Source organism: Phalangium opilio, unplaced genomic scaffold (genome assembly GCF_054372755.1).
Source record: "Phalangium opilio isolate 3A_F unplaced genomic scaffold, DU_Popi_V2 ptg000087l_1, whole genome shotgun sequence".
NCBI classification, from domain to species: Eukaryota; Metazoa; Arthropoda; class Arachnida; order Opiliones; family Phalangiidae; genus Phalangium; species Phalangium opilio.
In genome coordinates, this window is record NW_028324192.1 from 1,927,028 (window position 1) to 1,954,112 (window position 27,085).

The window sequence follows — 27,085 nt, forward strand, 5'->3', positions numbered from 1 at the left end:
TTGCAGGCCCATAACTCTGTGTCTACTAGAGATACGGGGATGTCCTTAGGAAATGTTATAGTCCAAATTGTCCCCCATCTAACCATACTAAAAACATTGAGCTACGACAAACAAGGGCCGAGATATTAAGCAAAATGTTCGTCAACTTTGGTATCGTCTCACTTATTTTTATTATGTTACTTATGATTTTTTGCACTAAACTTTGGAGGCTCATAACTCTTGTTCTACAAGAGATACTGGGATCTCCTTTGGATAAGTTATAGTACTCTTTGCTCCCCAAACAAGGATTCTTTAAACTTGAGGCTACCTCAATATCGTCGTCAACTTATTTTTTGTCTCACTTATTGTTAGAAGGTTACTTTTGATTTTTGAAAATAAACTTTGCAGGCTCGTAACTCTGGTTCTACCAGAAATACGGGGATGTAAATAATGTGACCTTGACACAAATGTTCGGATAATTATAAAGGTCTTTGCATGTTCCAAGCAAAAAAAAAAAACTTCGCGGTTTCGAACCTGTGGCCTTCCGGGAGTGAGGCGGATGCGATAACCGCTACACTAAAGATATGTTATTATTTTTAATCGAAAGAACAGGGTCAAGTAATTAAGCAATACGTGAACAAACAAACCCCTCCATAGAAAATGCATTAGACTATACTTTGCAGGCTCGTAACTCTGTTTCTACTGTAGATAAGGCGATGTCCTTTGAGTATGTTATATTCCAATTTGTCCCCCATCTAACCATACTAAAAACATTGAGCTACGACAAACAGGGGCCGAGTAATTAAACTAAACGTAAACAAACAACCCGTCCAAAGGAAATGCATTAGACTATGCTTTGCAGGCCCATAACTCTGTGTCTACTAGAGATACGGGGATGTCCTTAGGATATGTTATAGTCCAAGTTGTCCTTCATCTAACCATACTAAAAACTGTGGGCTACGACAAACAGGGGCCGAGTACTTAAGCAAAACGTAACGAAACAAACCCCCTCCATAGGAAATGCATTAGACTATACTTTGCAGGCTCGTAACTCTGTTTCTACTGGAGATACGGGGATGTCCTATGAGTATGTTATAGTCCAATTTGTCCCCCATCTAACCATACTAAAAATAATGAGCTACGACAAACAAGGGGCCGAGTAATTAAGCTAAACGTAAACAAACAACCCGTCCATAGGAAATGCATTAGACTATATTTTGCAGGCCCATAACTCTGTGTCTACTAGAGATACGGGGATGTCCTTAGGATATGTTATAGTCCAAATTGTCCTTCATCTAACCATATTAAAACTTTGGGCTACGACAAACAGGGGCCGAGTACTTAAGCAAAACGTAACGAAACAAACCCCCTCCATAGGAAATGCATTAGACTATATTTTGCAGGCTCGTAACTCTGTTTCTACTGGAGATACGGGGATGTCCTATGAGTATGTTATAGTCCAATTTGTCCCCCATCTAACCATACTAAAAATAATGAGCTACGACAAACAGGGGCCGAGTAATTAAGCTAAACGTAAACAAACAACCCGTCCATAGGAAATGCATTAGACTATATTTTGCAGGCCCATAACTCTGTGTCTACTAGAGATACGGGGATGTCCTTAGGAAATGTTATAGTCCAAATTGTCCCCCATCTAACCATACTAAAAACATTGAGCTACGACAAACATGGGCCGAGATATTAAGCAAAATGTTCGTCAACTTTGGTATCGTCTCACTTATTTTTATTATGTTACTTATGATTTTTGCACTAAACTTTGGAGGCTCATAACTCGCTCCCCATACAAGGATATTTTAAACTTGAGGCTACCTCAATATCGTCGTCAACTTATTTTTTGTCTCACTTATTGTTAGAAGGTTACTTTTGATTTTTGAAAATAAACTTTGCAGGCTCGCAACTCTGGTTCTACCAGAGATACGGGGATGTAAATAATGTGACCTTGACACAAATGTTCGGATAATTATAAAGGTCTTTGCATGTTCCAAGCAAAAAAAAAAACTTCGCGGTTTCGAACCTGCGGCCTTCCGGGAGTGAGGCGGATGCGATAACCGCTACACTAAAGATATGTTATTATTTTTAATCGAAAGAACAGGGTCAAGTAATTAAGCAATACGTGAACAAACAAACCCCTCCATAGGAAATGCATTAGACTATGCTTTGCAGGCCCATAACTCTGTGTCTACTAAAGATACCAAGATGTCCTTAGGATATGTTATAGTCCAATTTGTCCTTCATCTAACCATACTAAAAACATTGAGCTACGACAAACAGGGGCCGAGATATTAAGCAAAATGTTCGTCAACTTTGGTATCGTCTCACTTATTTTTATTATGTTACTTATGATTTTTGCACTAAACTTTGGCGGCTCATAACTCTTGTTCTACAAGAGATACTGGGATCTCCTTTGCATATGTTATAGTACTCTTTGCTCCCCATACAAGGATACTTTAAACTTGAGGCTACCTCAATATCGTCGTCAACTTACTTTTTGTCTCACTTATTGTTAGAAGGTTACTTTTGATTTTTGAAAATAAACTTTGCAGGCTCGTAACTCTGTTTCTACTGGAGATACGGGGATGTCCTTTGAGTATGTTATAGACCAATTTGTCCCTCATCTTGCCATACTAAGAATTAGGGCTACGACAAACAGTAGTCGAGTAATTAAGCTAATCGTAAACAAACAAACCCTCCATAGGAAATACATTAGACTAAATTCTGGAGGCTCGTAACTCTGGTTCTACCAGAGATAAGGGGATGTAAATAATGTGACCTTGACACAAATGTTCGGATAAATATAAAGGTCTTTGCATGTTCCAAGCAAAAAAAAAACCTCGCGGTTTCGAACCTGTGGCCTTCCGGGAGTGAGGCGGATGCGATAACCGCTACACTAAAGATACGTTTTTATTTTTAATCGAAAGAACAGGGTCAAGTAATTAAGCAATACGTGAACAAACAAACCCCTCCATAGAAAATGCATTAGACTATATTTTGCAGGCTCGTAAATCTGTTTCTACTGTAGATACGGGGATGTCCTTTGAGTATGTTACAGTCCAATTTGTCCCCCACCTAACCATACGAAAAACATTGAGCTACGACAAGAGTTATGAGCCGCCAAAGTTTAGTGCAAAAATCATAAGTAACATAATAAAAATAAGTGAGACGATACCAAAGTTGACGAACATTTTGCTTAATACCGTATCTCCAGTAGAAACAGAGTTACGAGCCTGCAAAGTATAGTCTAATGCATTTCCAATGGAGGGGTTGTTTGTTTACGTTTAGCTTAATTACTCGGCCCCTGTTTGTCGTAGCCCAAAGTTTTTAGTATGGTTAGATGGGGGACAATTTGGACTATATCATATCCTAAGGACATCCCCGTATCTCTAGTAGACACAGAGTTATGGGCCTGCAAAGTATAGTCTAATGCATTTCCTATGGACGGGTTGTTTGTTTACGTTTAGCTTAATTACTCGGCCCCTGTTTGTCGTAGCTCAATGTTTTTAGTATGGTTAGATGGGAGACAAATTGGACTGTAACATACTCAAAGGACATCCCCGTATCTACAGTAGAAACAGAGTTACGAGCCTGCAAAATATAGTCTAATGCATTTTCTATGGAGGGGTTTGTTTGTTCACGTATTGCTTAATTACTTGACCCTGTTCTTTCGATTAAAAATAATAACATATCTTTAGTGTAGCGGTTATCGCATCCGCCTCACTCCCGGAAGGCCACAGGTTCGAAACCGCGATATTTTTTTTTATAATTATCCGAACATTTGTGTCAAGGTCACATTATTTACATCCCCGTATCTCTGGTAGAACCAGAGTTACCAGCCTCCAGAATTTAGTCTAATGTATTTCCTATGGAGGGGTTTGTTTGTTTACGATTAGCTTAATTACTCGACTACTGTTTGTCGAAGCCCTAATTCTTAAAATGGCTAGATGGGGGACAAATTGGTCTATAACATACTCAAAGGACATCCCCGTATCTCCAGTAGAAACAGAGTTACGAGCCTGCAAAGTTTATTTTCAAAAATCAAAAGTAACCTTCTAACAATAAGTGAGACAAAAAATAAGTTGACGACGATATTGAGGTAGCATCAAGTTTAAAGTATCCTTGTATGGGGAGCAAAGAGTACTATAACATATCCAAAGGAGATCCCAGTATCTCTTGTAGAACAAGAGTTATGAGCCTCCAAAGTTTAGTGCAAAAATCATAAGTAACATAATAAAAATAAGTGAGACGATACCAAAGTTGACGAACATTTTGCTTAATATCTCGGCCAACGTTTGTCGTAGCTCAATGTTTTTAGTATGGTTATATGGGGGACAATTTGGACTATAACATATCCTAAGGACATCCCCGTATCTCTAGTAGACACAGAGTTATGGGCCTGCAAAATATAGTCTAATGCATTTCCTATGGACGGGTTGTTTGTTTACGTTTAGCTTAATTACTCGGCCCTTGTTTGTCGTAGCTCATTATTTGTAGTATGGTTAGATGGGGGACAAATTGGACTATAACATACTCAAAGGACATCCCCATATCTCCAGTAGAAACAGATTTACGAGCCTGCAAAGTATAGTCTAATGCATTTCCTATAGAGGGGGTTTGTTTCGTTACGTTTTGCTTAAGTACTCGGCCCCTGTTTGTCGTAGCCCAAAGTTTTTAGTATGGTTAGATGGGGGACAATTTGGACTATAACATATCCTAAGGACATCCCCGTATCTCTAGTAGACACAGAGTTATGGGCCTGCAAAATATAGTCTAATGCATTTCCTATGGACGGGTTGTTTGTTTACGTTTAGCTTAATTACTCGGCCCCTGTTTGTCGTAGCTCAATGTTTTTAGTATGGTTAGATGGGGGACAAATTGGAATATAACATACTCAAAGGACATCGCCGTATCTACAGTAGAAACAGAGTTACGAGCCTGCAAAGTATAGTCTAATGCATTTTCTATGGAGGGGTTTGTTTTTTCACGTATTGCTTAATTACTTGACCCTGTTCTTTCGATTAAAAATAATAACATATCTTTAGTGTAGCGGTTATCGCATCCGCCTCACTCCCGGAAGGCCATGGGTTCGAAACCGCGAAGTTTTTTTTTATAATTATCCGAACATTTGTGTCAAGGTCACATTATTTACATCCCCGTATCTCTGGTAGAACCACAGTTACGAGCCTCCAGAATTTAGTCTAATGTATTTCCTATGGAGGGGGTTTGTTTGTTTACGATTAGCTTAATTACTCGACTACTGTTTGTCGTAGCCCTAATTCTAAGTATGGCTAGATGGGGGACAAATTGGTCTATAACATACTCAAAGGACATCCCCGTATCTCCAGTAGAAACAGAGTTACGAGCCTGCAAAGTATATTTTCAAAAATCAAAAGTAACCTTCTAACAATAAGTGAGACAAAAAGTAAGTTGACGACGATATTGAGGTAGCCTCAAGTTTAAAGTATCCTTGTATGGGGAGCAAAGAGTACTGTAACATATCCAAAGGAGATCCCAGTATCTCTTGTAGAACAAGAGTTATGAGCCTCCAAAGTTTGGTGCAAAAATCATAAGTAACATAATAAAAATAAGTGAGACGATACCAAAGTTGACGAACATTTTGCTTAATATCTCGGCCCCTGTTTGTCGTAGCTCAATGTTTTTAGTATGGTTAGATGGGGGACTATTTGGACTATATCATATCCTAAGGACATCCCCGTATCTCTTGTAGACACAGAGTTATGGGCCTGCAAAGTATAGTCTAATGGATTTCCTATGGAGGGGTTTGTTTGTTTACGATTAGCTTAATTACTCGACTACTGTTTGTCGTAGCTCAATGTTTTTAGTATGGCTAGATGGGGGACAAATTGGTCTATAACATACTCAAAGGACATCCCCGTATCTCCAGTAGAAACAGAGTTACGAGCCTGCAAAGTTTATTTTCAAAAATCAAAAGTAACCTTCTAACAATAAGTGAGACAAAAAATAAGTTGACGACGATATCGAGGTAGCCTCAAGTTTAAAGTATCCTTGTATGGGGAGCAAAGAGTACTATAACATATCCAAAGGAGATCCCAGTATCTCTTGTAGAACAAGAGTTATGAGCCTCCAAAGTTTAGTGCAAAAATCATAAGTAACATAATAAAAATAAGTGAGACGATACCAAAAATGACGAACATTTTGCTTAATATCTCGGCCCTTGTTTGTCGTAGCTCAATGTTTTTAGTATTTTTAGATGGGGGACAATTTGGACTATAACATTTCCTAAGGACATCCCCGTATCTCTAGTAGACACAGAGTTATGGGCCTGCAAAGTACAATCTAATGCATTTCCTATGGACGGGTTGTTTGTTTACGTTTAGCTTAATTACTCGGCCCCTGTTTGTCGTAGCTCAATGTTTTTAGTATGTTTAGATGGGGGACAAATTGGACTGTAACATACTCAAAGGACATCCCCGTATCTACAGTAGAAACAGAGTTACGAGCCTGCAAAGTATAGTCTAATGCATTTTCTATGGAGGGGTTTGTTTGTTCACGTATTGCTTAATTACTTGACCCTGTTCTTTCGATTAAAAATAATAACATATCTTTAGTGTAGCGGTTATCGCATCCGCCTCACTCCCGGAAGGCCACAGGTTCGAAACCGCGAAGTTTTTTTATAATTATCCGAACATTTGTGTCAAGGTCACATTATTTACATCCCCGTATCTCTGGTAGAACCAGAGTTACCAGCCTCCAGAATTTAGTCTAATGTATTTCCTATGGAGGGGTTTGTTTGTTTACGATTAGCTTAATTACTCGACTACTGTTTGTCGAAGCCCTAATTCTTAGTATGGCTAGATGGGGGACAAATTGGTCTATAACATACTCAAAGGACATCCCCGTATCTCCAGTAGAAACAGAGTTACGAGCCTGCAAAGTTTATTTTCAAAAATCAAAAGTAACCTTCTAACAATAAGTGAGACAAAAAATAAGTTGACGACGATATTGAGGTAGCCTCAAGTTTAAAGTATCCTTGTATGGGGAGCAAAGAGTACTATAACATATCCAAAGGAGATCCCAGTATCTCTTGTAGAACAAGAGTTATGAGCCTCCAAAGTTTAGTGCAAAAATCATAAGTAACATAATAAAAATAAGTGAGACGATACCAAAAATGACGAACATTTTGCTTAATATCTCGGCCCTTGTTTGTCGTAGCTCAATGTTTTTAGTATAATTAGATGGGGGACAAATTGGACTATAACATACTCAAAGGACATCCCCGTATCTCCAGTGGAAACAGAGTTACGAGCCTGCAAAGTATAGTCTAACTCATTTCCTATGGAGGGGGTTTGTTTCTTTACGTTTTGCTTAAGTACTCGGCCCCTGTTTGTCGTAGCCCAAAGTTTTTAGTATGGTTAGATGAAGGACAAATTGGACCATAACATATCCTAAGGACATCCCGGTATCTCTAGTAGACACAGAGTTATGGGCCTTGCAATGTATAGTCTAATGCATTTTCTATGGAGGGGTTTGTTTATTCACGTATTGCATAATTACTTGACCCTGTTCTTTCGATTAAAAATAATAACATATCTTTAGTGTAGCGGTTATCGCATCCGCCTCACTCCCGGAAGGCCACAGGTTCGAAACCGCGAAGTTTTTTTTTTGCTTGGAACATGCAAAGACCTTTATAATTATCCGAACATTTGTGTCAAGGTCACATTATTTACATCCCCGTATCTCTGGTAGAACCAGAGTTACGAGCCTGCAAAGTTTATTTTCAAAAATCAAAAGTAACCTTCTAACAATAAGTGAGACAAAAAATAAGTTGACGACGATATTGAGGTAGCCTCAAGTTTAAAGTATCCTTGTATGGGGAGCAAAGAGTACTATAACATATCCAAAGGAGATCCCAGTATCTCTTGTAGAACAAGAGTTATGAGCCTCCAAAGTTTAGTGCAAAAATCATAAGTAACATAATAAAAATAAGCGAGACGATACCAAAGTTGACGAACATTTTGCTTAATATCTCGGCCAACGTTTGTCGTAGCTCAATGTTTTTAGTATGGTTATATGGGGGACAATTTGGACTATAACATATCCTAAGGACATCCCCGTATCTCTAGTAGACACAGAGTTATGGGCCTGCAAAATATAGTCTAATGCATTTCCTATGGACGGGTTGTTTGTTTACGTTTAGCTTAATTACTCGGCCCTTGTTTGTCGTAGCTCATTATTTGTAGTATGGTTAGTTGGGGGACAAATTGGACTATAACATACTCAAAGGACATCCCCGTATCTCCAGTAGAAACAGATTTACGAGCCTGCAAAGTATAGTCTAATGCATTTCCTATGGAGGGGGTTTGTTTCGTTACGTTTTGCTTAAGTACTCGGCCCCTGTTTGTCGTAGCCCAAAGTTTCTAGTATGGTTAGATGGGGGACAATTTGGACTATAACATATCCTAAGGACATCCCCGTATCTCTAGTAGACACAGAGTTATGGGCCTGCAAAATATAGTCTAATGCATTTCCTATGGACGGGTTGTTTGTTTACGTTTAGCTTAATTACTCGGCCCTTGTTTGTCGTAGCTCATTATTTGTAGTATGGTTAGATGGGGGACAAATTGGACTATAACATACTCAAAGGACATCCCCGTATCTCCAGTAGAAACAGATTTACGAGCCTGCAAAGTATAGTCTAATGCATTTCCTACGGAGGGGGTTTGTTTCGTTACGTTTTGCTTAAGTACTCGGCCCCTGTTTGTCGTAGCCCAAAGTTTTTAGTATGGTTAGATGGGGGACAATTTGGACTATAACATATCCTAAGGACATCCCCGTATCTCTAGTAGACACAGAGTTATGGGCCTGCAATATATAGTCTACTGCATTTCCTATGGACGGGTTGTTTGTTTACGTTTAGCTTAATTACTCGGCCCCTGTTGGTCGTAGCTCAATATGTTTAGTATGGTTAGATGGGGGACAAATTGGACTATAACATACTCAAAGGACATCCCCGTATCTCCAGTAGAAACAGAGTTAGGAGCCTGCAAAGTATAGTCTAATGCATTTTCTATGGAGGGGTTTGTTTTTTCACGTATTGCTTAATTACTTGACCCTGTTCTTTCGATTAAAAACAATAACATATCTTTAGTGTAGCGGTTATCGCATCCGCCTCACTCCCGGAAGGCCATGGGTTCGAAACCGCGAAGTTTTTTTTTATAATTATCCGAACATTTGTGTCAAGGTCACATTATTTACATCCCCGTATCTCTGGTAGAACCACAGTTACGAGCCTCCAGAATTTAGTCTAATGTATTTTCTATGGAGGGGGTTTGTTTGTTTACGATTAGCTTAATTACTCGACTACTGTTTGTCGTAGCCCTAATTCTAAGTATGGTTAGACGAAGGACTAATTGGACTATAACATATCCTAAGGACATCCCGGTATCTCCAGTAGAAACAGAGTTACGAGCCTGCAAAGTTTATTTTCAAAAATCAAAAGTAACCTTCTAACAATAAGTGAGACAAAAAATAAGTTGACGACGATATTGAGGTAGCCTCCAGTTTAAAGTATCCATGTATGGGGAGCAAAGAGTACTATAACATATCCAAAGGAGATCCCAGTATCTCTTGTAGAACAAGAGTTATGAGCCTCCAAAGTTTAGTGCAAAAATCATAAGTAACATAATAAAAATAAGTGAGACGATACCAAAGTTGACGAACATTTTGCTTAATATCTCGGCCCTTGTTTGTCGTAGCTCAATGTTTTTAGTATGGTTAGATGGGGGACAAATTGGACTATAACATACTCAAAGGACATCCCCGTATCTCCAGTAGAAACAGAGTTACTAGCCTCCAAAGTATAGTCTAATGCATTTCCTATGGAGGGGGTTTGTTTCGTTACGTTTTGCTTAAGTACTCGGCCCCTGTTTGTCGTAGCCCAAAGTTTTTAGTATGGTTAGATGGGGGACAATTTGGACTATAACATATCCTAAGGACATCCCCGTATCTCTAGTAGACACAGAGTTATGGGCCTGCAAAGTATAAACTAATGCATTTCCTATGGAGGGGTTTGTTTGTTTACGATTAGCTTAATTACTCGACTACTGTTTGTCGTAGCTCAATGTTTTTAGTATGGTTAGATGGGGGACAAATTGGACTATAACATACTCAAAGGACATCCCCGTATCTCCAGTAGAAACAGAGTTACGAGCCTGCAAAGTATAGTCTAATGCATTTTCTATGGAGGGGTTTGTTTGTTCACGTATTGCTTAATTACTTGACCCTGTTCTTTCTATTAAAAATAATAACATATCTTTAGTGTAGCGGTTATCGCATCCGCCTCACTCTCGGAAGGCCGCAGGTTCGAAACCACGAAGTTTTTTTTTTTTTTGCTTGGAACATGCAAAGACCTTTATAATTATCCGAACATTTGTGTCAAGGTCACATTATTTACATCCCCGTATCTCTGGTAGAACCAGAGTTACGAGCCTCCAGAATTTACTCTAATGTATTTCCTATGGAGGGGTTTGTTTGTATACGATTAGCTTAATTACTCGACTACTGTTTGTCGTAGCCCTAGTTCTAAGTATGGCTAGATGGGGGACAAATTGGTCTATAACATACTCAAAGGACATCCCCGTATCTCCAGTAGAAACAGAGTTACGAGCCTGCAAAGTATATTTTCAAAAATCAAAAGTAACCTTCTAACAATAAGTGAGACAAAAAGTAAGTTGACGACGATATTGAGGTAGCCTCAAGTTTAAAGTATCCTTGTATGGGGAGCAAAGAGTACTATAACATATCCAAAGGAGATCCCAGTATCTCTTGTAGAACAAGAGTTATGAGCCTCCAAAGTTTAGTGCAAAAATCATAAGTAACATAATAAAAATAAGTGAGACGATACCAAAGTTGACGAACATTTTGCTTAATATCTCGGCCCCTGTTTGTCGTAGCTCAATGTTTTTAGTATGGTTAGATGGGGGACAAATTGGACTATAAAATACTCAAAGGACATCCCCGTATCTCCAGTAGAAACAGAGTTACGAGCCTGCAAAGTATAGTCTAACTCATTTCCTATGGAGGGGGTTTGTTTCTTTACGTTTTGCTTAAGTACTCGGTCCCTGTTTGTCGTAGCCCAAAGTTTTTAACATAGTTAGATGGGGGACAATTTGGACTATAACATATCCTAAGGACATCCCCGTATCTCTAGTAGACACAGAGTTATGGGCCTGCAAAGTATAGTCTAATGCATTTCCTATGGAGGGGTTTGTTTGTTTACGATTAGCTTAATTACTCGACTACTGTTTGTCGTAGCTCAATGTTTTTAGTATGGTTAGATGGGGGACAAATTGGACTATAACATATCCTAAGGACATCCCCGTATCTCTAGTAGACACAGAGTTATGGGCCTGCAAAGTATAGTCTAATGCATTTCCTATGGAGGGGTTTGTTTGTTTACGATTAGCTTAATTACTCGACTACTGTTTGTCGTAGCTCAATGTTTTTAGTATGGTTAGATGGGGGACAAATTGGACTATAACATACTCAAAGGACATCCCCGTATCTCCAGTAGAAACAGAGTTACGAGCCTGCAAAGTATAGTCTAATGCATTTTCTATGGAGGGGTTTGTTTGTTCACGTATTGCTTAATTACTTGACCCTGTTCTTTCTATTAAAAATAATAACATATCTTTAGTGTAGCGGTTATCGCATCCGCCTCACTCTCGGAAGGCCACAGGTTCGAAACCGCGAAGTTTTTTTTTTGCTTGGAACATGCAAAGACCTTTATAATTATCCGAACAATTGTGTCAAGGTCACATTATTTACATCCCCGTATCTCTGGTAGAACCAGAGTTACGAGCCTGCAAAGTATATTTTCAAAAATCAAAAGTAACCTTCTAACAATAAGTGAGACAAAAAGTAGGTTGACGACGATATTGAGGTAGCCTCAAGTTTAAAGTATCCTTGTATGGGGAGCAAAGAGTACTATAACATATCCAAAGGAGATCGCACTATCTCTTGTAGAACAAGAGTTATGAGCCTCCAAAGTTTAGTGCAAAAATCATAAATAACATAATAAAAATAAGTGAGACGATACCAAAGTTGACGAACATTTTGCTTAATATCTCGGCCCCTGTTTGTCGTAGATCAATGTTTTTAGTATGGTTAGATGGGAGACAAATTGGACTAAAACATACTCAAAGGACATCCCCGTATCTCCAGTAGAAACAGAGTTACGAGCCTGCAAAGTATAGTATAATGCATTTTCTATGGAGGGGTTTGTTTGTTCACGTATTGCTTAATTACTTGACCCTGTTCTTTCGATTAAAAATAATAACATATCTTTAGTGTAGCGGTTATCGCATCCGCCTAACTCCCGGAAGGCCACAGGTTCGAAACCGCGAAGTTTTTTTTTATAATTATCCGAACATTTGTGTCAAGGTCACATTATTTACATCCCCGTATCTCTGGTAGAACCAGAGTTACGAGCCTCCAGAATTTAGTCCAATGGATTTCCTATCGAGGGGTTTGTTTGTTTACGATTAGCTTAATTACTCGACTATTGTTTGTCGTAGCTCAATGTTTTTAGTATGGTTAGATGGGGGACAAATTGGACTATAACATACTCAAAGGACATCCCCGTATCTACAGTAGAAACAGAGTTACGAGCCTGAAAAGTATAGTCTAATGCATTTTCTATAGAGGGGTTTGTTTGTTCACGTATTGCTTAATTACTTGACCCTGTTCTTTCGATTAAAAATAATAACATATCTTTAGTGTAGCGGTTATCGCATCCGCCTCACTCCCGGAAGGCCACAGGTTCGAAACCGCGAAGTTTTTTTTATAATTATCCGAACATTTGTGTCAAGGTCACATTATTTACGTCCCCGTATCTCTGGTAGAACCAGAGTTACGAGCCTCCAGAATTTAGTCTAATGTATTTCCTATGGAGGGGTTTGTTTGTTTACGATTAGCTTAATTACTCGACTACTGTTTGTCGTAGCCCTAATTCTTAGTATGGCTAGATGGGGGACAAATTGGTCTATAACATACTCTAAGGACATCCCCGTATCTCCAGTAGAAACAGAGTTACGAGCCTGCAAAGTATATTTTCAAAAATCGAAAGTAACCTTCTAACAATAAGTGAGACAAAAAGTAAGTTGACGACGATATTGAGGTAGCCTCAAGTTTAAAGTATCCTTGTATGGGGAGCAAAGAGTACTATAACATTTCCAAAGGAGATCCCAGTATCTCTTGTAGAACAAGAGTTATGAGCCTCCAAAGTTTAGTGCAAAAATCATAAGTAACATAATAAAAATAAGTGAGACGATACCAAAGTTGACGAACATTTTGCTTAATATCTCGGCCCCTGTTTGTCGTAGCTCAATGTTTTTAGTATGGTAAGATGGGGGACAATTTGGACTATATCATATCGTAAGGACATCCCCGTATCTCTAGTAGACACAGAGTTATGGGCCTGCAAAATATAGTCTAATGCATTTCCTATGGACGGGTTGTTTGTTTACGTTTAGCTTAATTACTCGGCCCCTGTTTGTCGTAGCTCAATATTTTTAGTATAGTTAGATGGGGGACAAATTGGAGTATAACATACTCAAAGGACATCCCCGTATCTCCAGTGGAAACAGAGTTACGAGCCTGCAAAGTATAGTCTAACTCATTTCCTAAGGAGGGGGTTTGTTTCTTTACGTTTTGCTTAAGTACTCGGCCCCTGATTGTCGTAGCCCAAAGTTTTTAGTATGGTTAGATGGGGGACAATTTGGACTATAACATATCCTAAGGACATCCCCGTATCTCTAGTAGACACAGAGTTATGGGCCTGCAAAGTATAGTCTAATGTATTTCCTGCGGAGGGGTTTGTTTGTTTACGATTAGCTTAATTACTCGACTACTGTTTGTCGTAGCTCAATGTTTTTAGTATGGTTAGATGGGGGACAAATTGGACTATAACATACTCAAAGGACATCCCCGTATCTCCAGTAGAAACAGAGTTACGAGCCTGCAAAGTATAGTCTAATGCATTTTCTATGGAGGGGTTTGTTTGTTCATGTATTGCTTAATTACTTGACCTTGTTCTTTCGATTAAAAATAATAACATATCTTTAGTGTAGCGGTTATCGCATCCGCCTCACTCTCGGAAGGCCACAGGTTCGAAACCGCGAAGTTTTTTTTTGCTTGGAACATGCAAAGACCTTTATAATTATCCGAACATTTGTGTCAAGGTCACATTATTTACATCCCCGTATCTCTGGTAGAACCAGAGTTACGAGCCTCCAGAATTTAGTCTAATGTATTTCCTATGGAGGGGTTTGTTTGTTTACGATTAGCTTAATTACTCGACTACTGTTTGTCGTAGCCCTAATTCTTAGCGTGGCTAGATGGGGGACAAATTGGTCTATAACATACTCTAAGGACATCCCCGTATCTCCAGTAGAAACAGAGTTACGAGCCTGCAAAGTTTATTTTCAAAAATCAAAAGTAACCTTCTAACAATAAGTGAGACAAAAAATAAGTTGACGACGATATTGAGGTAGCCTCAAGTTTAAAGTATCCTTGTATGGGGAGCAAAGAGTACTATAACATTTCCAAAGGAGATCCCAGTATCTCTTGTAGAACAAGAGTTATGAGCCTCCAAAGTTTAGTGCAAAAATCATAAGTAACATAATAAAAATAAGTGAGACGATACCAAAGTTGACGAACATTTTGCTTAATATCTCGGCCCTTGTTTGTCGTAGCTCAATATTTTTAGTATGGTTAAATGGGGGACAATTTGGACTATAACATATCCTAAGGACATCCCCGTATCTCTAGTAGACACAGAGTTATGGGCCTGCAAAGTATAGTCTAATGCATTTCCTAAGGACGGGTTGTTGGTTTACGTTTAGCTAAATTACTCGGCCCCTGTTTGTCGTAGCTCAATGTGTTTAGTATGGTTAGATGGGGGACAAATTGGACTATAACATACTCAAAGGACATTCCCGTATCTCCAGTGGAAACAGAGTTACGAGCCTTCAAAGTATAGTCTAACTCATTTCCTATGGAGGGGGTTTGTTTCTTTACGTTTCGCTTAAGTACTCGGCCCCTGTTTGTCGTAGCCCAAAGTTTTTAGTATGGTTAGATGAATGACAAATTGGACTATAACATATCCTAAGGACATCCCGGTATCTCTAGTAGACACAGAGTTATGGGCCTTGCAAAGTATAGTCTAATGCATTTTCTATGGAGGGGTTTGTTTGTTCACGTATTGCTTAATTACTTGACCCTGTTCTTTCGATTAAAAATAATAACATATCTTTAGTGTAGCGGTTATCGCATCCGCCTCACTCCCGGAAGGCCACAGGTTCGAAACCGCGAAGTTTTTTTTTGCTTGGAACATGCAAAGACCTTTATAATTATCCGAACATTTGTGTCAAGGTCACATTATTTACATCCCCGTATCTCTGGTAGAACCAGAGTTACGAGCCTCCAGAATTTAGTCTAATGTATTTCCTATGGAGGGGTTTGTTTGTTTACGATTAGCTTAATTACTCGACTACTGTTTGTCGTAGCCCTTATTCTTAGTATGGCTAGATGTTGGACAAATTGGTCTATAACATACTCAAAGGACATCCCCGTATCTCCAGTAGAAACAGAGTTACGAGCCTGCAAATTATAGTCTAATGCATTTTCTATGGAGGGGTTTGTTTGTTCACGTATTGCTTAATTACTTGACCCTGTTCCTTCGATTAAAAATAATAACATATCTTTAGTGTAGCGGTTATCGCATCCGCCTCACTCCCGGAAGGCCACAGGTTTGAAACCGCGAAGTTTTTTTTTTTTTGCTTGGAACATGCAAAGACCTTTATAATTATCCGAACATTTGTGTCTAGGTCACATTATTTACATCCCCGTATCTCTGGTAGAACCAGAGTTACAAGCCTCCAGAATTTAGTCTAATGTATTTCCTATGGAGGGGTTTGTTTGTTTACGATTAGCTTAATTACTCGACTACTGTTTGTCGTAGCCCTAATTCTTAGTATGGCTAGATGGGGGACAAATTGGTCTATAACATACTCAAAGGACATCCCCGTATCTCCAGTAGAAACAGAGTTACGAGCCTGCATAGTTTATTTTCAAAAATCAAAAGTAACCTTCTAACAATAAGTGAGACAAAAAGTAAGTTTACGACGATATTGCGGTAGCCTCAAGTTTAAAGTATCCTTGTATGGGGAGCAAAGAGTACTATAACATATCCAAAGGAGATCCCAGTATTTCTTGTAGAACAAGAGTTATGAGCCGCCAAAGTTTAGTGCAAAAATCATAAGTAACATAATAAAAATAAGTGAGACGATACCAAAGTTGACGAACATTTTGCTTAATTTCTCGGCCCCTTTTTGTCGTAGCTCAATGTTTTTAGTATGGTTAGATGGGGGACAAATTGGAATAAAACATACTCAAAGGACATCCCCGTATTTCCAGTAGAAACAGAGCTACGAGCCTGCAAAGTATAGTCTAATGCATTTCCTAAGGAGGGGTTGTTTGTTTACGTTTAGCTTAATTACTCGGCCCCTGTTTCTCGTAGCCCAAAGTTTTTAGTATGGTTAGATGGGAAACAAATTGGACTATAACATATCCTAAGGACATGCCCGTATCTCAAGTAGACACAGAGTAATGGGCCTGCAAAGTATAGTCTAATGCATTTCCTATGGAGGGGTTTGTTTGTTTACGATTAGCTTAATTACTCGACTACTGTTTGTCGTACCCCTAATTCTTAGTATGGCTAGATGGGGGACAAATTGGTCTATAACACACTCAAAGGACATCCCCGTATCTCCAGTAGAAACAGAGTTACGAGCCTGCATAGTTTATTTTCAAAAATCAAAAATAACCTTCTAACAATAAGTGAGACAAAAAGTAAGTTGACGACGATATTGCGGTAGCCTCAAGTATAAAGTATCCTTGTATGGGGAGCAAAGAGTACTATAACATATCCAAAGGAGATCCCAGTATTTCTTGTAGAACAAGAGTTATGAGCCGCCAAAGTTTAGTGCAAAAATCATAAGTAACATAATAAAAATAAGTGAGACGATACCAAAGTTGACGAACATTTTGCTTAATTTCTCGGCCCCTGTTTGTCGTAGCTCAATGTGTTTAGTATGGTTAGATGAAGGACAAATTGGACTATAACATACTCAAAGGACATTCCCGTATCTCCAGTGGAAACAGAGTTACGAGCCTGCAAAGTATAGTCTAACTCATTTCCTATGGAGGGGGTTTGTTTCTTTACGTTTCGCTTAAGTACTCGGCCCCTGTTTGTCGTAGCCCAAAGTTTTTAGTATGGTTAGATGAATGACAAATTGGACTATAACATATCCTAAGGACATCCCGGTATCTCTAGTAGACACAGAGTTATGGGCCTTGCAAAGTATAGTCTAATGCATTTTCTATGGAGGGGTTTGTTTGTTCACGTATTGCTTAATTACTTGACCCTGTTCTTTCGATTACAAATAATAACATATCTTTAGTGTAGCGGTTATCGCATCCGCCTCACTCCCGGAAGGCCACAGGTTCGAAACCGCGAAGTTTTTTTTTGCTTGGAACATGCAAAGACCTTTATAATTATCCGAACATTTGTGTCTAGGTCACATTATTTACATCCCCGTATCTCTGGTAGAACCAGAGTTACAAGCCTCCAGAATTTAGTCTAATGTATTTCCTATGGAGGGGTTTGTTTGTTTACGATTAGCTTAATTACTCGACTACTGTTTGTCGTAGCCCTAATTCTTAGTATGGCTAGATGGGGGACAAATTGGTCTATAACATACTCAAAGGACATCCCCGTATCTCCAGTAGAAACAGAGTTACGAGCCTGCATAATTTATTTTCAAAAATCAAAAGTAACCTTCTAACAATAAGTGAGACAAAAAGTAAGTTGACGACGATATTGCGGTAGCCTCAAGTTTAAAGTATCCTTGTATGGGGAGCAAAGAGTACTATAACATATCCAAAGGAGATCCCAGTATTTCTTGTAGAACAAGAGTTATGAGCCGCCAAAGTTTAGTGCAAAAATCATAAGTAACATAATAAAAATAAGTGAGACGATACCAAAGTTGACGAACATTTTGCTTAATTTCTCGGCCCCTTTTTGTCGTAGCTCAATGTTTTTAGTATGGTTAGATGGGGGACAATTTGGACTATAACATATCCTAGGGACATCCCCGTATCTCTAGTAGACACAGAGTTATGGGCCTGCAAAGTATAGTCTAATGCATTTCCTATGGACGGCATGTTTGTTTACGTTTAGCTTAAATACTCGGCCCCTGTTTGTCGTAGCTCAATGTTTTTAGTATGGTTAGATGGGGGACAAATTGGACTATAACATACTCAAAGGACATCCCCGTATCTCCAGTAGACACAGAGTAATGGGCCTGCAAAATATAGTCTAATGCATTTTCTATGGAGGGGTTTGTTTGTTCACGTATTGCTTAACTACTTGACCCTGTTCTTTCGATTAAAAATAATAACATATCTTTAGTGTAGAGGTTATCGCATCCGCCTCACTCCCGGAAGGCCACAGGTTCGAAACCGCAAAGTTTTTTTTTTTGCTTGGAACATGCAAAGACCTTTATAATTATCCGAACATTTGTGTCAAGGTCACATTATTTACATCCCCGTATCTCTGGTAGAACCAGAGTTACGAGCCTCCAGAATTTAGTCTAATGTATTTCCTATGGAGGGGTTTGTTTGTTTACGATTAGCTTAATTACTCGACTACTGTTTGTCGTAGCCCTTATTCTTAGTATGGCTAGATGTTGGACAAATTGGACTATAACATACTCAAAGGACATCCCCGTATCTCCAGTAGACACAGAGTAATGGGCCTGCAAAATATAGTCTAATGCATTTTCTATGGAGGGGTTTGTTTGTTCACGTATTGCTTAACTACTTGACCCTGTTCTTTCGATTAAAAATAATAACATATCTTTAGTGTAGAGGTTATCGCATCCGCCTCACTCCCGGAAGGCCACAGGTTCGAAACCGCAAAGTTTTTTTTTTGCTTGGAACATGCAAAGACCTTTATAATTATCCGAACATTTGTGTCAAGGTCACATTATTTACATCCCCGTATCTCTGGTAGAACCAGAGTTACGAGCCTCCAGAATTTAGTCTAATGTATTTCCTATGGAGGGGTTTGTTTGTTTACGATTAGCTTAATTACTCGACTACTGTTTGTCGTAGCCCTTATTCTTAGTATGGCTAGATGTTGGACAAATTGGTCTATAACATACTCAAAGGACATCCCCGTATCTCCAGTAGAAACAGAGTTACGAGCCTGCAAAGTATAGTCTAATGCATTTTCTATGGAGGGGTTTGTTTGTTCACGTATTGCTTAATTACTTGACCCTGTTCCTTCGATTAAAAATAATAACATATCTTTAGTGTAGCGGTTATCGCATCCGCCTCACTCCCGGAAGGCCACAGGTTTGAAACCGCGAAGTTTTTTTTTTCGCTTGGAACATGCAAAGACCTTTATAATTATCCGAACTTTTGTGTCAAGGTCACATTATTTACATCCCCGTATCTCTGGTAGAACCAGAGTTACAAGCCTCCAGAATTTAGTCTAATGTATTTCCTATGGAGGGGTTTGTTTGTTTACGATTAGCTTAATTACTCGACTACTGTTTGTCGTAGCCCTAATTCTTAGTATGGCTAGATGGGGGACAAATTGGTCTATAACATACTCAAAGGACATCCCCGTATCTCCAGTAGAAACAGAGTTACGAGCCTGCAAAGTAGAGTCTAATGCATTTTCTATGGAGGGGTTTGTTTGTTCACGTATTGCTTAACTACTTGACCCTGTTCTTTTGATTAAAAATAATAACATATCTTTAGTGTAGAGGTTATCGCATCCGCCTCACTCCCGGAAGGCCACAGGTTCGAAACCGCGAAGTTTTTTTTTTGCTTGGAACATGCAAAGACCTTTATAATTATCCGAACATTTGTGTCAAGGTCACATTATTTACATCCCCGTATCTCTGGTAGAACCAGAGTTACGAGCCTCCAGAATTTAGTCTAATGTATTTCCTATGGAGGGGTTCGTTTGTTTACGATTAGCTTAATTACTCGACTATTGTTTGTCGTAGCCCTTATTCTTAGTATGGCTAGATGTTGGACAAATTGGTCTATAACATACTCAAAGGACATCCCCGTATCTCCAGTAGAAACAGAGTTACGAGCCTGCAAAGTATAGTCTAATGCATTTTCTATGGAGGGGTTTGTTTGTTCACGTATTGCTTAATTACTTGACCCTGTTCCTTCGATTAAAAATAATAACATATCTTTAGTGTAGCGGTTATCGCATCCGCCTCACTCCCGGAAGGCCACAGGTTTGAAACCGCGAAGTTTTTTTTTCTGCTTGGAACATGCAAAGACCTTTATAATTATCCGAACTTTTGTGTCAAGGTCACATTATTTACATCCCCGCATCTCTGGTAGAACCAGAGTTACGAGCCTCCAGAATTTAGTCTAATGTATTTCCTATGGAGGGGTTTGTTTGTTTACGATTAGCTTAATTACTCGACTACTGTTTGTCGAAGCCCTAATTCTTAGTATGGCTAGATGGGGGACAAATTGGTCTATAACATACTCAAAGGACATCCCCGTATCTCCAGTAGAAACAGAGTTACGAGCCTGCAAAGTTTATTTTCAAAAATCAAAAGTAACCTTCTAACAATAAGTGAGACAAAAAGTAAGTTGACGACGATATTGCGGTAGCCTCAAGTTTAAAGTATCCTTGTATGGGGAGCAAAGAGTACTATAACATATCCAAAGGAGATCCCAGTATCTCTTGTAGAACAAGAGTTATGAGCCTCCAAAGTTTAGTGCAAAAATCATAAGTAACATAATAAAAATAAGTGAGACGATACCAAAGTTGACGAACATTTTGCTTAATATCTCGGCCCCTGTTTGTCGTAGCTCAATGTTTTTAGTATGGTTAGATGAGGGACACTTTGGACTATAACATATCCTAAGGACATCCCCGTATCTCTAGTAGACACAGAGTTATGGGCCTACAAAGTATAGTCTAATGCATTTCCTATGGACGGGTTGTTTGTTTACGTTTAGCTTAATTACTCGGCCCCTGTTTGTCGTAGCTCATTGTTTTTAGTATGATTAGATGGGGGACAAATTGGACTATAACATACTCAAAGGACATCGCCGTATCTCCAGTAAAAACAGAGTTACGAGCCTGCAAAGTATAGTCTAAGGCATTTTCTATGGAGGGGTTTGTTTGTTCACGTATTGCTTAACTTCGGTGATCGGACGTGAACCGGTGTTTTCAGCGTGATATGGCCGTTGCCGAGAGTGCTAGTTAATAATTCGAATTTAAATTAAGTGAGACAAATTAACCTTCATCATTTTAAAACTATAACAAAAAGAAAACATGTTTGCTTTTTTCATATCTATTAAAATTTAAAAGAGGAAAAAAAAGTGAAAAAGCCAACGGCACGCAGTGTTCCTAAGTGGTCTCTCTCCCAAGTAGTGACTGCGCTCGACGCTGCTTAACTTCGGTTATCGGACGGGAATCGGTGTATTCAGCGTGATATGGCCGTTGCCGAGAGTGCTAGTTAATAATTTGAACTTAATTAACTTTCATCTTTATAAAACAATAACAAAAAGAAGATATGTTTGCTTTTTTCATATCTGGTGGAATTTGAAAGAGGAAACAAAAGTGAAAAAGCAAACGGCACGCAGTATTCCCAAGTACTGACAGCGCTCGACGCTGCTAACGTCGGCGATCGGACGAGAACCGGTGTTCTCAGCGTGATATGGCCGTTGCCGAGAGTGCTAGATAATAATTCGAATTTAAATTAAGTGAGACAAATTAACCTTCATATTTTTCAAACAATAACAAAAAGAAAATATGTTTGCTTTTTTCATATCTATTGGAATTTAAAAGAGGAAAAAAAAGTGAAAAAGCCAACGGCACGCAGTGTTCCTAAGTGGTCGCCCTCCCAAGTACTGACTGCGCTCGACGCTGCTTAACTTCGGTTATCGAACGAGAAACGGTGTATTCAGCGTGATATGGCCGTTGCCGAGAGTGCTAGTTAATAATTTGAATTTAATTAACTTTCATCACTATAAAACAATAACAAAAAAGAAGATATGTTTGCTTTTTTCATATCTGGTGGAATTTGAAAGAGGAAACAAAAGTGAAAAGCCAACGGCACGCAGTATTCCCAAGTACTGTATGCGCTCGACGCTGCTTAACTTCGGTGATCGGACGTGAACAGGTGTTTTCAGCGTGATATGGCCGTTGCCGAGAGTGCTAGTTAATAATTCGGATTTAAATTAAGTGAGACAAATTAACCTTCATCATTTAATTCGAATTTAAATTAAGTGAGACAAATTAACCTTCATCTTTTTCAAACAATAACAAAAAAGAAAATATATTTGCTTTTTTCATATCTATTAAAATTTAAAAGAGGAAAAAAAAGTGAAAAAGGCAACGGCACGCAGTGTTCCTAAGTGGTCTCCCTCCCAAGTAATGACTGCGCTCGACGCTGCTTAACTTCGGTTATCGGACGAGAACCGGTGTATTCAGCGTGATATGGCCGTTGCCGAGAGTGCTAGATAATAATTCGAATTTAAATTAAGTGAGACAAATTTACCTTCATCTTTTTCAAACAATAACAAAAAAGAAAATATGTTTGCTTTTTTCATATCTATTGGAATTTAAAAGAGGAAAAAAAAGTGAAAAAGTTAACGGCACGCAGTGTTCCTAAGTGGTCTCCCTCCCAAGTACTGACTGCGCTCGACGCTGCTTAACTTCGGTTATCGGACGAGAGCCGGTGTATTCAGCGTGATATGGCCGTTGCCGAGAGTGCTAGATAATAATTCGAATTTAAATTAAGTGAGACAAATTTACCTTATCTTTTTCAAACAATAACAAAAAAGAAAATATGTTTGCTTTTTTCATATCTATTGGAATTTAAAAGAGGAAAAAAAAGTGAAAAAGTTAACGGCACGCAGTGTTCCTAAGTGGTCGCCCTCCCAAGTACTGACTGCGCTCGACGCTGCTTAACTTCGGTTATCGGACGAGAACCGGTGTATTCAGCGTGATATGGCCGTTGCCGAGAGAGCTAGTTTATAATTTGAATTTAATTAACCTTCATCTTTATAAAACAATAACAAAAAGAAGATATGTTTGCTTTTTTCATATCTGGTGGAATTTGAAAGAGGAAACAAAAGTGAAAAAGCAAACGGCACGCAGTATTCCCAAGTACTGACTGCGCTCGACGCTGCTATCGTCGAAGATCGGACGAGAACCGGTGTTCTCAGCGTGATATGGCCGTTGCCGAGAGTGCTATTTAATAATTCGGATTTAAATTAAGTGAGACAAATTAACCTTCATCATTTAATTCGAATTTAAATTAAGTGAGACAAATTAACCTTCATCTTTTTCAAACAATAACAAAAAAGAAAATATATTTGCTTTTTTCATATCTATTAAAATTTAAAAGAGGAAAAAAAAGTGAAAAAGCCAACGGCACGCAGTGTTCCTAAGTGGTCTCCCTCCCAAGTAATGACTGCGCTCGACGCTGCTTAACTTCGGTTATCGGACGAGAACCGGTGTATTCAGCGTGATATGGCCGATGCCGAGAGTGCTAGATAATAATTCGAATTTAAATTAAGTGAGACAAATTTACCTTCATCTTTTTCAAACAATAACAAAAAAGAAAATATGTTTGCTTTTTTCATATCTATTGGAATTTAAAAGAGGAAAAAAAAGTGAAAAAGTTAACGGCACGCAGTGTTCCTAAGTGGTCTCCCTCCCAAGTACTGACTGCGCTCGACGCTGCTTAACTTCGGTTATCGGACGAGAACCGGTGTATTCAGCGTGATATGGCCGTTGCCGAGAGTGCTAGATAATAATTCGAATTTAAATTAAGTGAGACAAATTTACCTTCATCTTTTTCAAACAATAACAAAAAAGAAAATATGTTTGCTTTTTTCATATCTATTGGAATTTAAAAGAGGAAAAAAAAGTGAAAAAGTTAACGGCACGCAGTGTTCCTAAGTGGTCGCCCTCCCAAGTACTGACTGCGCTCGACGCTGCTTAACTTCGGTTATCGGACGAGAACCGGTGTATTCAGCGTGATATGGCCGTTGCCGAGAGAGCTAGTTAATAATTTGAATTTAATTAACCTTCATCTTTATAAAACAATAACAAAAAGAAGATATGTTTGCTTTTTTCATATCTGGTGGAATTTAAAAGAGGAAACAAAAGTGAAAAAGCCAACGGCACGCAGTGTTCCTAAGTGGTCGCCCTCCCAAGTACTGACTGCGCTCGACGCTGCTTAACTTCGGTTATCGGACGAGAACCGGTGTATTCAGCGTGATATGGCCGTTACCGAGAGTGCTAGTTAATAATTCGAATTTAAATTAAGTGAGACAAATTAACCTTCATCATTTTAAAACAATAACAAAAAGAAAACATGTTTGCTTTTTTCATATCTATTAAAATTTAAAAGAGGAAAAATAAGTGAAAAAGCCAACGGCACGCAGTGTTCCTAAGTGGTCTCCCTCCCAAGTAGTGACTGCGCTCGACGCTGCTTAACTTCGGTTATCGAACGAGAAACGGTGTATTCAGCGTGATATGGCCGTTGCCGAGAGTGCTAGTTAATAATTTGAATTTAATTAACTTTCATCACTATAAAACAATAACAAAAAAGAAGATATGTTTGCTTTTTTCATATCTGGTGGAATTTGAAAGAGGAAACAAAAGTGAAAAGCCAACGGCACGCAGTATTCCCAAGTACTGTATGCGCTCGACGCTGCTTAACTTCGGTGATCGGACGTGAACAGGTGTTTTCAGCGTGATATGGCCGTTGCCGAGAGTGCTAGTTAATAATTCGGATTTAAATTAAGTGAGACAAATTAACCTTCATCATTTAATTCGAATTTAAATTAAGTGAGACAAATTAACCTTCATCTTTTTCAAACAATAACAAAAAAGAAAATATATTTGCTTTTTTCATATCTATTAAAATTTAAAAGAGGAAAAAAAAGTGAAAAAGCCAACGGCACGCAGTGTTCCTAAGTGGTCTCCCTCCCAAGTAATGACTGCGCTCGACGCTGCTTAACTTCGGTTATCGGACGAGAACCGGTGTATTCAGCGTGATATGGCCGTTGCCGAGAGTGCTAGATAATAATTCGAATTTAAATTAAGTGAGACAAATTTACCTTCATCTTTTTCAAACAATAACAAAAAAGAAAATATGTTTGCTTTTTTCATATCTATTGGAATTTAAAAGAGGAAAAAAAAGTGAAAAAGTTAACGGCACGCAGTGTTCCTAAGTGGTCTCCCTCCCAAGTACTGACTGCGCTCGACGCTGCTTAACTTCGGTTATCGGACGAGAACCGGTGTATTCAGCGTGATATGGCCGTTGCCGAGAGTGCTAGATAATAATTCGAATTTAAATTAAGTGAGACAAATTTACCTTATCTTTTTCAAACAATAACAAAAAAGAAAATATGTTTGCTTTTTTCATATCTATTGGAATTTAAAAGAGGAAAAAAAGTGAAAAAGTTAACGGCACGCAGTGTTCCTAAGTGGTCGCCCTCCCAAGTACTGACTGCGCTCGACGCTGCTTAACTTCGGTTATCGGACGAGAACCGGTGTATTCAGCGTGATATGGCCGTTGCCGAGAGAGCTAGTTAATAATTTGAATTTAATTAACCTTCATCTTTATAAAACAATAACAAAAAGAAGATATGTTTGCTTTTTTCATATCTGGTGGAATTTGAAAGAGGAAACAAAAGTGAAAAAGCAAACGGCACGCAGTATTCCCAAGTACTGACTGCGCTCGACGCTGCTAACGTCGAAGATCGGACGAGAACCGGTGTTCTCAGCGTGATATGGCCGTTGCCGAGAGTGCTATTTAATAATTCGGATTTAAATTAAGTGAGACAAATTAACCTTCATCATTTAATTCGAATTTAAATTAAGTGAGACAAATTAACCTTCATCTTTTTCAAACAATAACAAAAAAGAAAATATATTTGCTTTTTTCATATCTATTAAAATTTAAAAGAGGAAAAAAAAGTGAAAAAGCCAACGGCACGCAGTGTTCCTAAGTGGTCTCCCTCCCAAGTAATGACTGCGCTCGACGCTGCTTAACTTCGGTTATCGGACGAGAACCGGTGTATTCAGCGTGATATGGCCGATGCCGAGAGTGCTAGATAATAATTCGAATTTAAATTAAGTGAGACAAATTTACCTTCATCTTTTTCAAACAATAACAAAAAAGAAAATATGTTTGCTTTTTTCATATCTATTGGAATTTAAAAGAGGAAAAAAAAGTGAAAAAGTTAACGGCACGCAGTGTTCCTAAGTGGTCTCCCTCCCAAGTACTGACTGCGCTCGACGCTGCTTAACTTCGGTTATCGGACGAGAACCGGTGTATTCAGCGTGATATGGCCGTTGCCGAGAGTGCTAGATAATAATTCGAATTTAAATTAAGTGAGACAAATTTACCTTCATCTTTTTCAAACAATAACAAAAAAGAAAATATGTTTGCTTTTTTCATATCTATTGGAATTTAAAAGAGGAAAAAAAAGTGAAAAAGTTAACGGCACGCAGTGTTCCTAAGTGGTCGCCCTCCCAAGTACTGACTGCGCTCGACGCTGCTTAACTTCGGTTATCGGACGAGAACCGGTGTATTCAGCGTGATATGGCCGTTGCCGAGAGAGCTAGTTAATAATTTGAATTTAATTAACCTTCATCTTTATAAAACAATAACAAAAAGAAGATATGTTTGCTTTTTTCATATCTGGTGGAATTTAAAAGAGGAAACAAAAGTGAAAAAGCAAACGGCACGCAGTATTCCCAAGTACTGTATGCGCTCGACGCTGCTTTACTTCGGTGATCGGACGTGAACCGGTGTTTTCAGCGTGATATGGCCGTTGCCGAGAGTGCTAGTTAATAATTCGAATTTAAATTAAGTGAGACAAATTAACCTTCATCTTTTTCAAACAATAACAAAAAAGAAAATATATTTGCTTTTTTCATATCTATTAAAATTTAAAAGAGGAAAAAAAAGTGAAA

At 38.6% G+C, this 27,085-nt stretch overlaps 18 pseudogenes; all 18 read right to left on the bottom strand.

The window, feature by feature from the left end:
* Window positions 1–21,472: 21,472 nt before the first annotated feature.
* On the bottom strand, window positions 21,473–21,591 carry LOC149649913 (5S ribosomal RNA; annotated as a pseudogene).
* Window positions 21,592–21,952: 361 nt separating this feature from the next.
* Window positions 21,953–22,071, bottom strand: LOC149649914 (5S ribosomal RNA; annotated as a pseudogene).
* A 122-nt stretch (window positions 22,072–22,193) lies between these two features.
* Window positions 22,194–22,296, bottom strand: LOC149649915 (5S ribosomal RNA; annotated as a pseudogene).
* Window positions 22,297–22,478: 182 nt separating this feature from the next.
* LOC149649916 (5S ribosomal RNA) lies at window positions 22,479–22,597 on the bottom strand (annotated as a pseudogene).
* A 138-nt stretch (window positions 22,598–22,735) lies between these two features.
* On the bottom strand, window positions 22,736–22,854 carry LOC149649917 (5S ribosomal RNA; annotated as a pseudogene).
* A 137-nt stretch (window positions 22,855–22,991) lies between these two features.
* LOC149649918 (5S ribosomal RNA) lies at window positions 22,992–23,110 on the bottom strand (annotated as a pseudogene).
* Window positions 23,111–23,516: 406 nt separating this feature from the next.
* On the bottom strand, window positions 23,517–23,635 carry LOC149649919 (5S ribosomal RNA; annotated as a pseudogene).
* A 138-nt stretch (window positions 23,636–23,773) lies between these two features.
* Window positions 23,774–23,892, bottom strand: LOC149649920 (5S ribosomal RNA; annotated as a pseudogene).
* Window positions 23,893–24,030: 138 nt separating this feature from the next.
* On the bottom strand, window positions 24,031–24,149 carry LOC149649921 (5S ribosomal RNA; annotated as a pseudogene).
* Window positions 24,150–24,271: 122 nt separating this feature from the next.
* Window positions 24,272–24,390, bottom strand: LOC149649922 (5S ribosomal RNA; annotated as a pseudogene).
* A 137-nt stretch (window positions 24,391–24,527) lies between these two features.
* Window positions 24,528–24,646, bottom strand: LOC149649923 (5S ribosomal RNA; annotated as a pseudogene).
* A 122-nt stretch (window positions 24,647–24,768) lies between these two features.
* On the bottom strand, window positions 24,769–24,871 carry LOC149649924 (5S ribosomal RNA; annotated as a pseudogene).
* Window positions 24,872–25,053: 182 nt separating this feature from the next.
* Window positions 25,054–25,172, bottom strand: LOC149649925 (5S ribosomal RNA; annotated as a pseudogene).
* Window positions 25,173–25,310: 138 nt separating this feature from the next.
* Window positions 25,311–25,429, bottom strand: LOC149649926 (5S ribosomal RNA; annotated as a pseudogene).
* Window positions 25,430–25,565: 136 nt separating this feature from the next.
* LOC149649927 (5S ribosomal RNA) lies at window positions 25,566–25,684 on the bottom strand (annotated as a pseudogene).
* A 406-nt stretch (window positions 25,685–26,090) lies between these two features.
* Window positions 26,091–26,209, bottom strand: LOC149649928 (5S ribosomal RNA; annotated as a pseudogene).
* A 138-nt stretch (window positions 26,210–26,347) lies between these two features.
* LOC149649929 (5S ribosomal RNA) lies at window positions 26,348–26,466 on the bottom strand (annotated as a pseudogene).
* Window positions 26,467–26,604: 138 nt separating this feature from the next.
* On the bottom strand, window positions 26,605–26,723 carry LOC149649930 (5S ribosomal RNA; annotated as a pseudogene).
* Window positions 26,724–27,085: the final 362 nt, after the last annotated feature.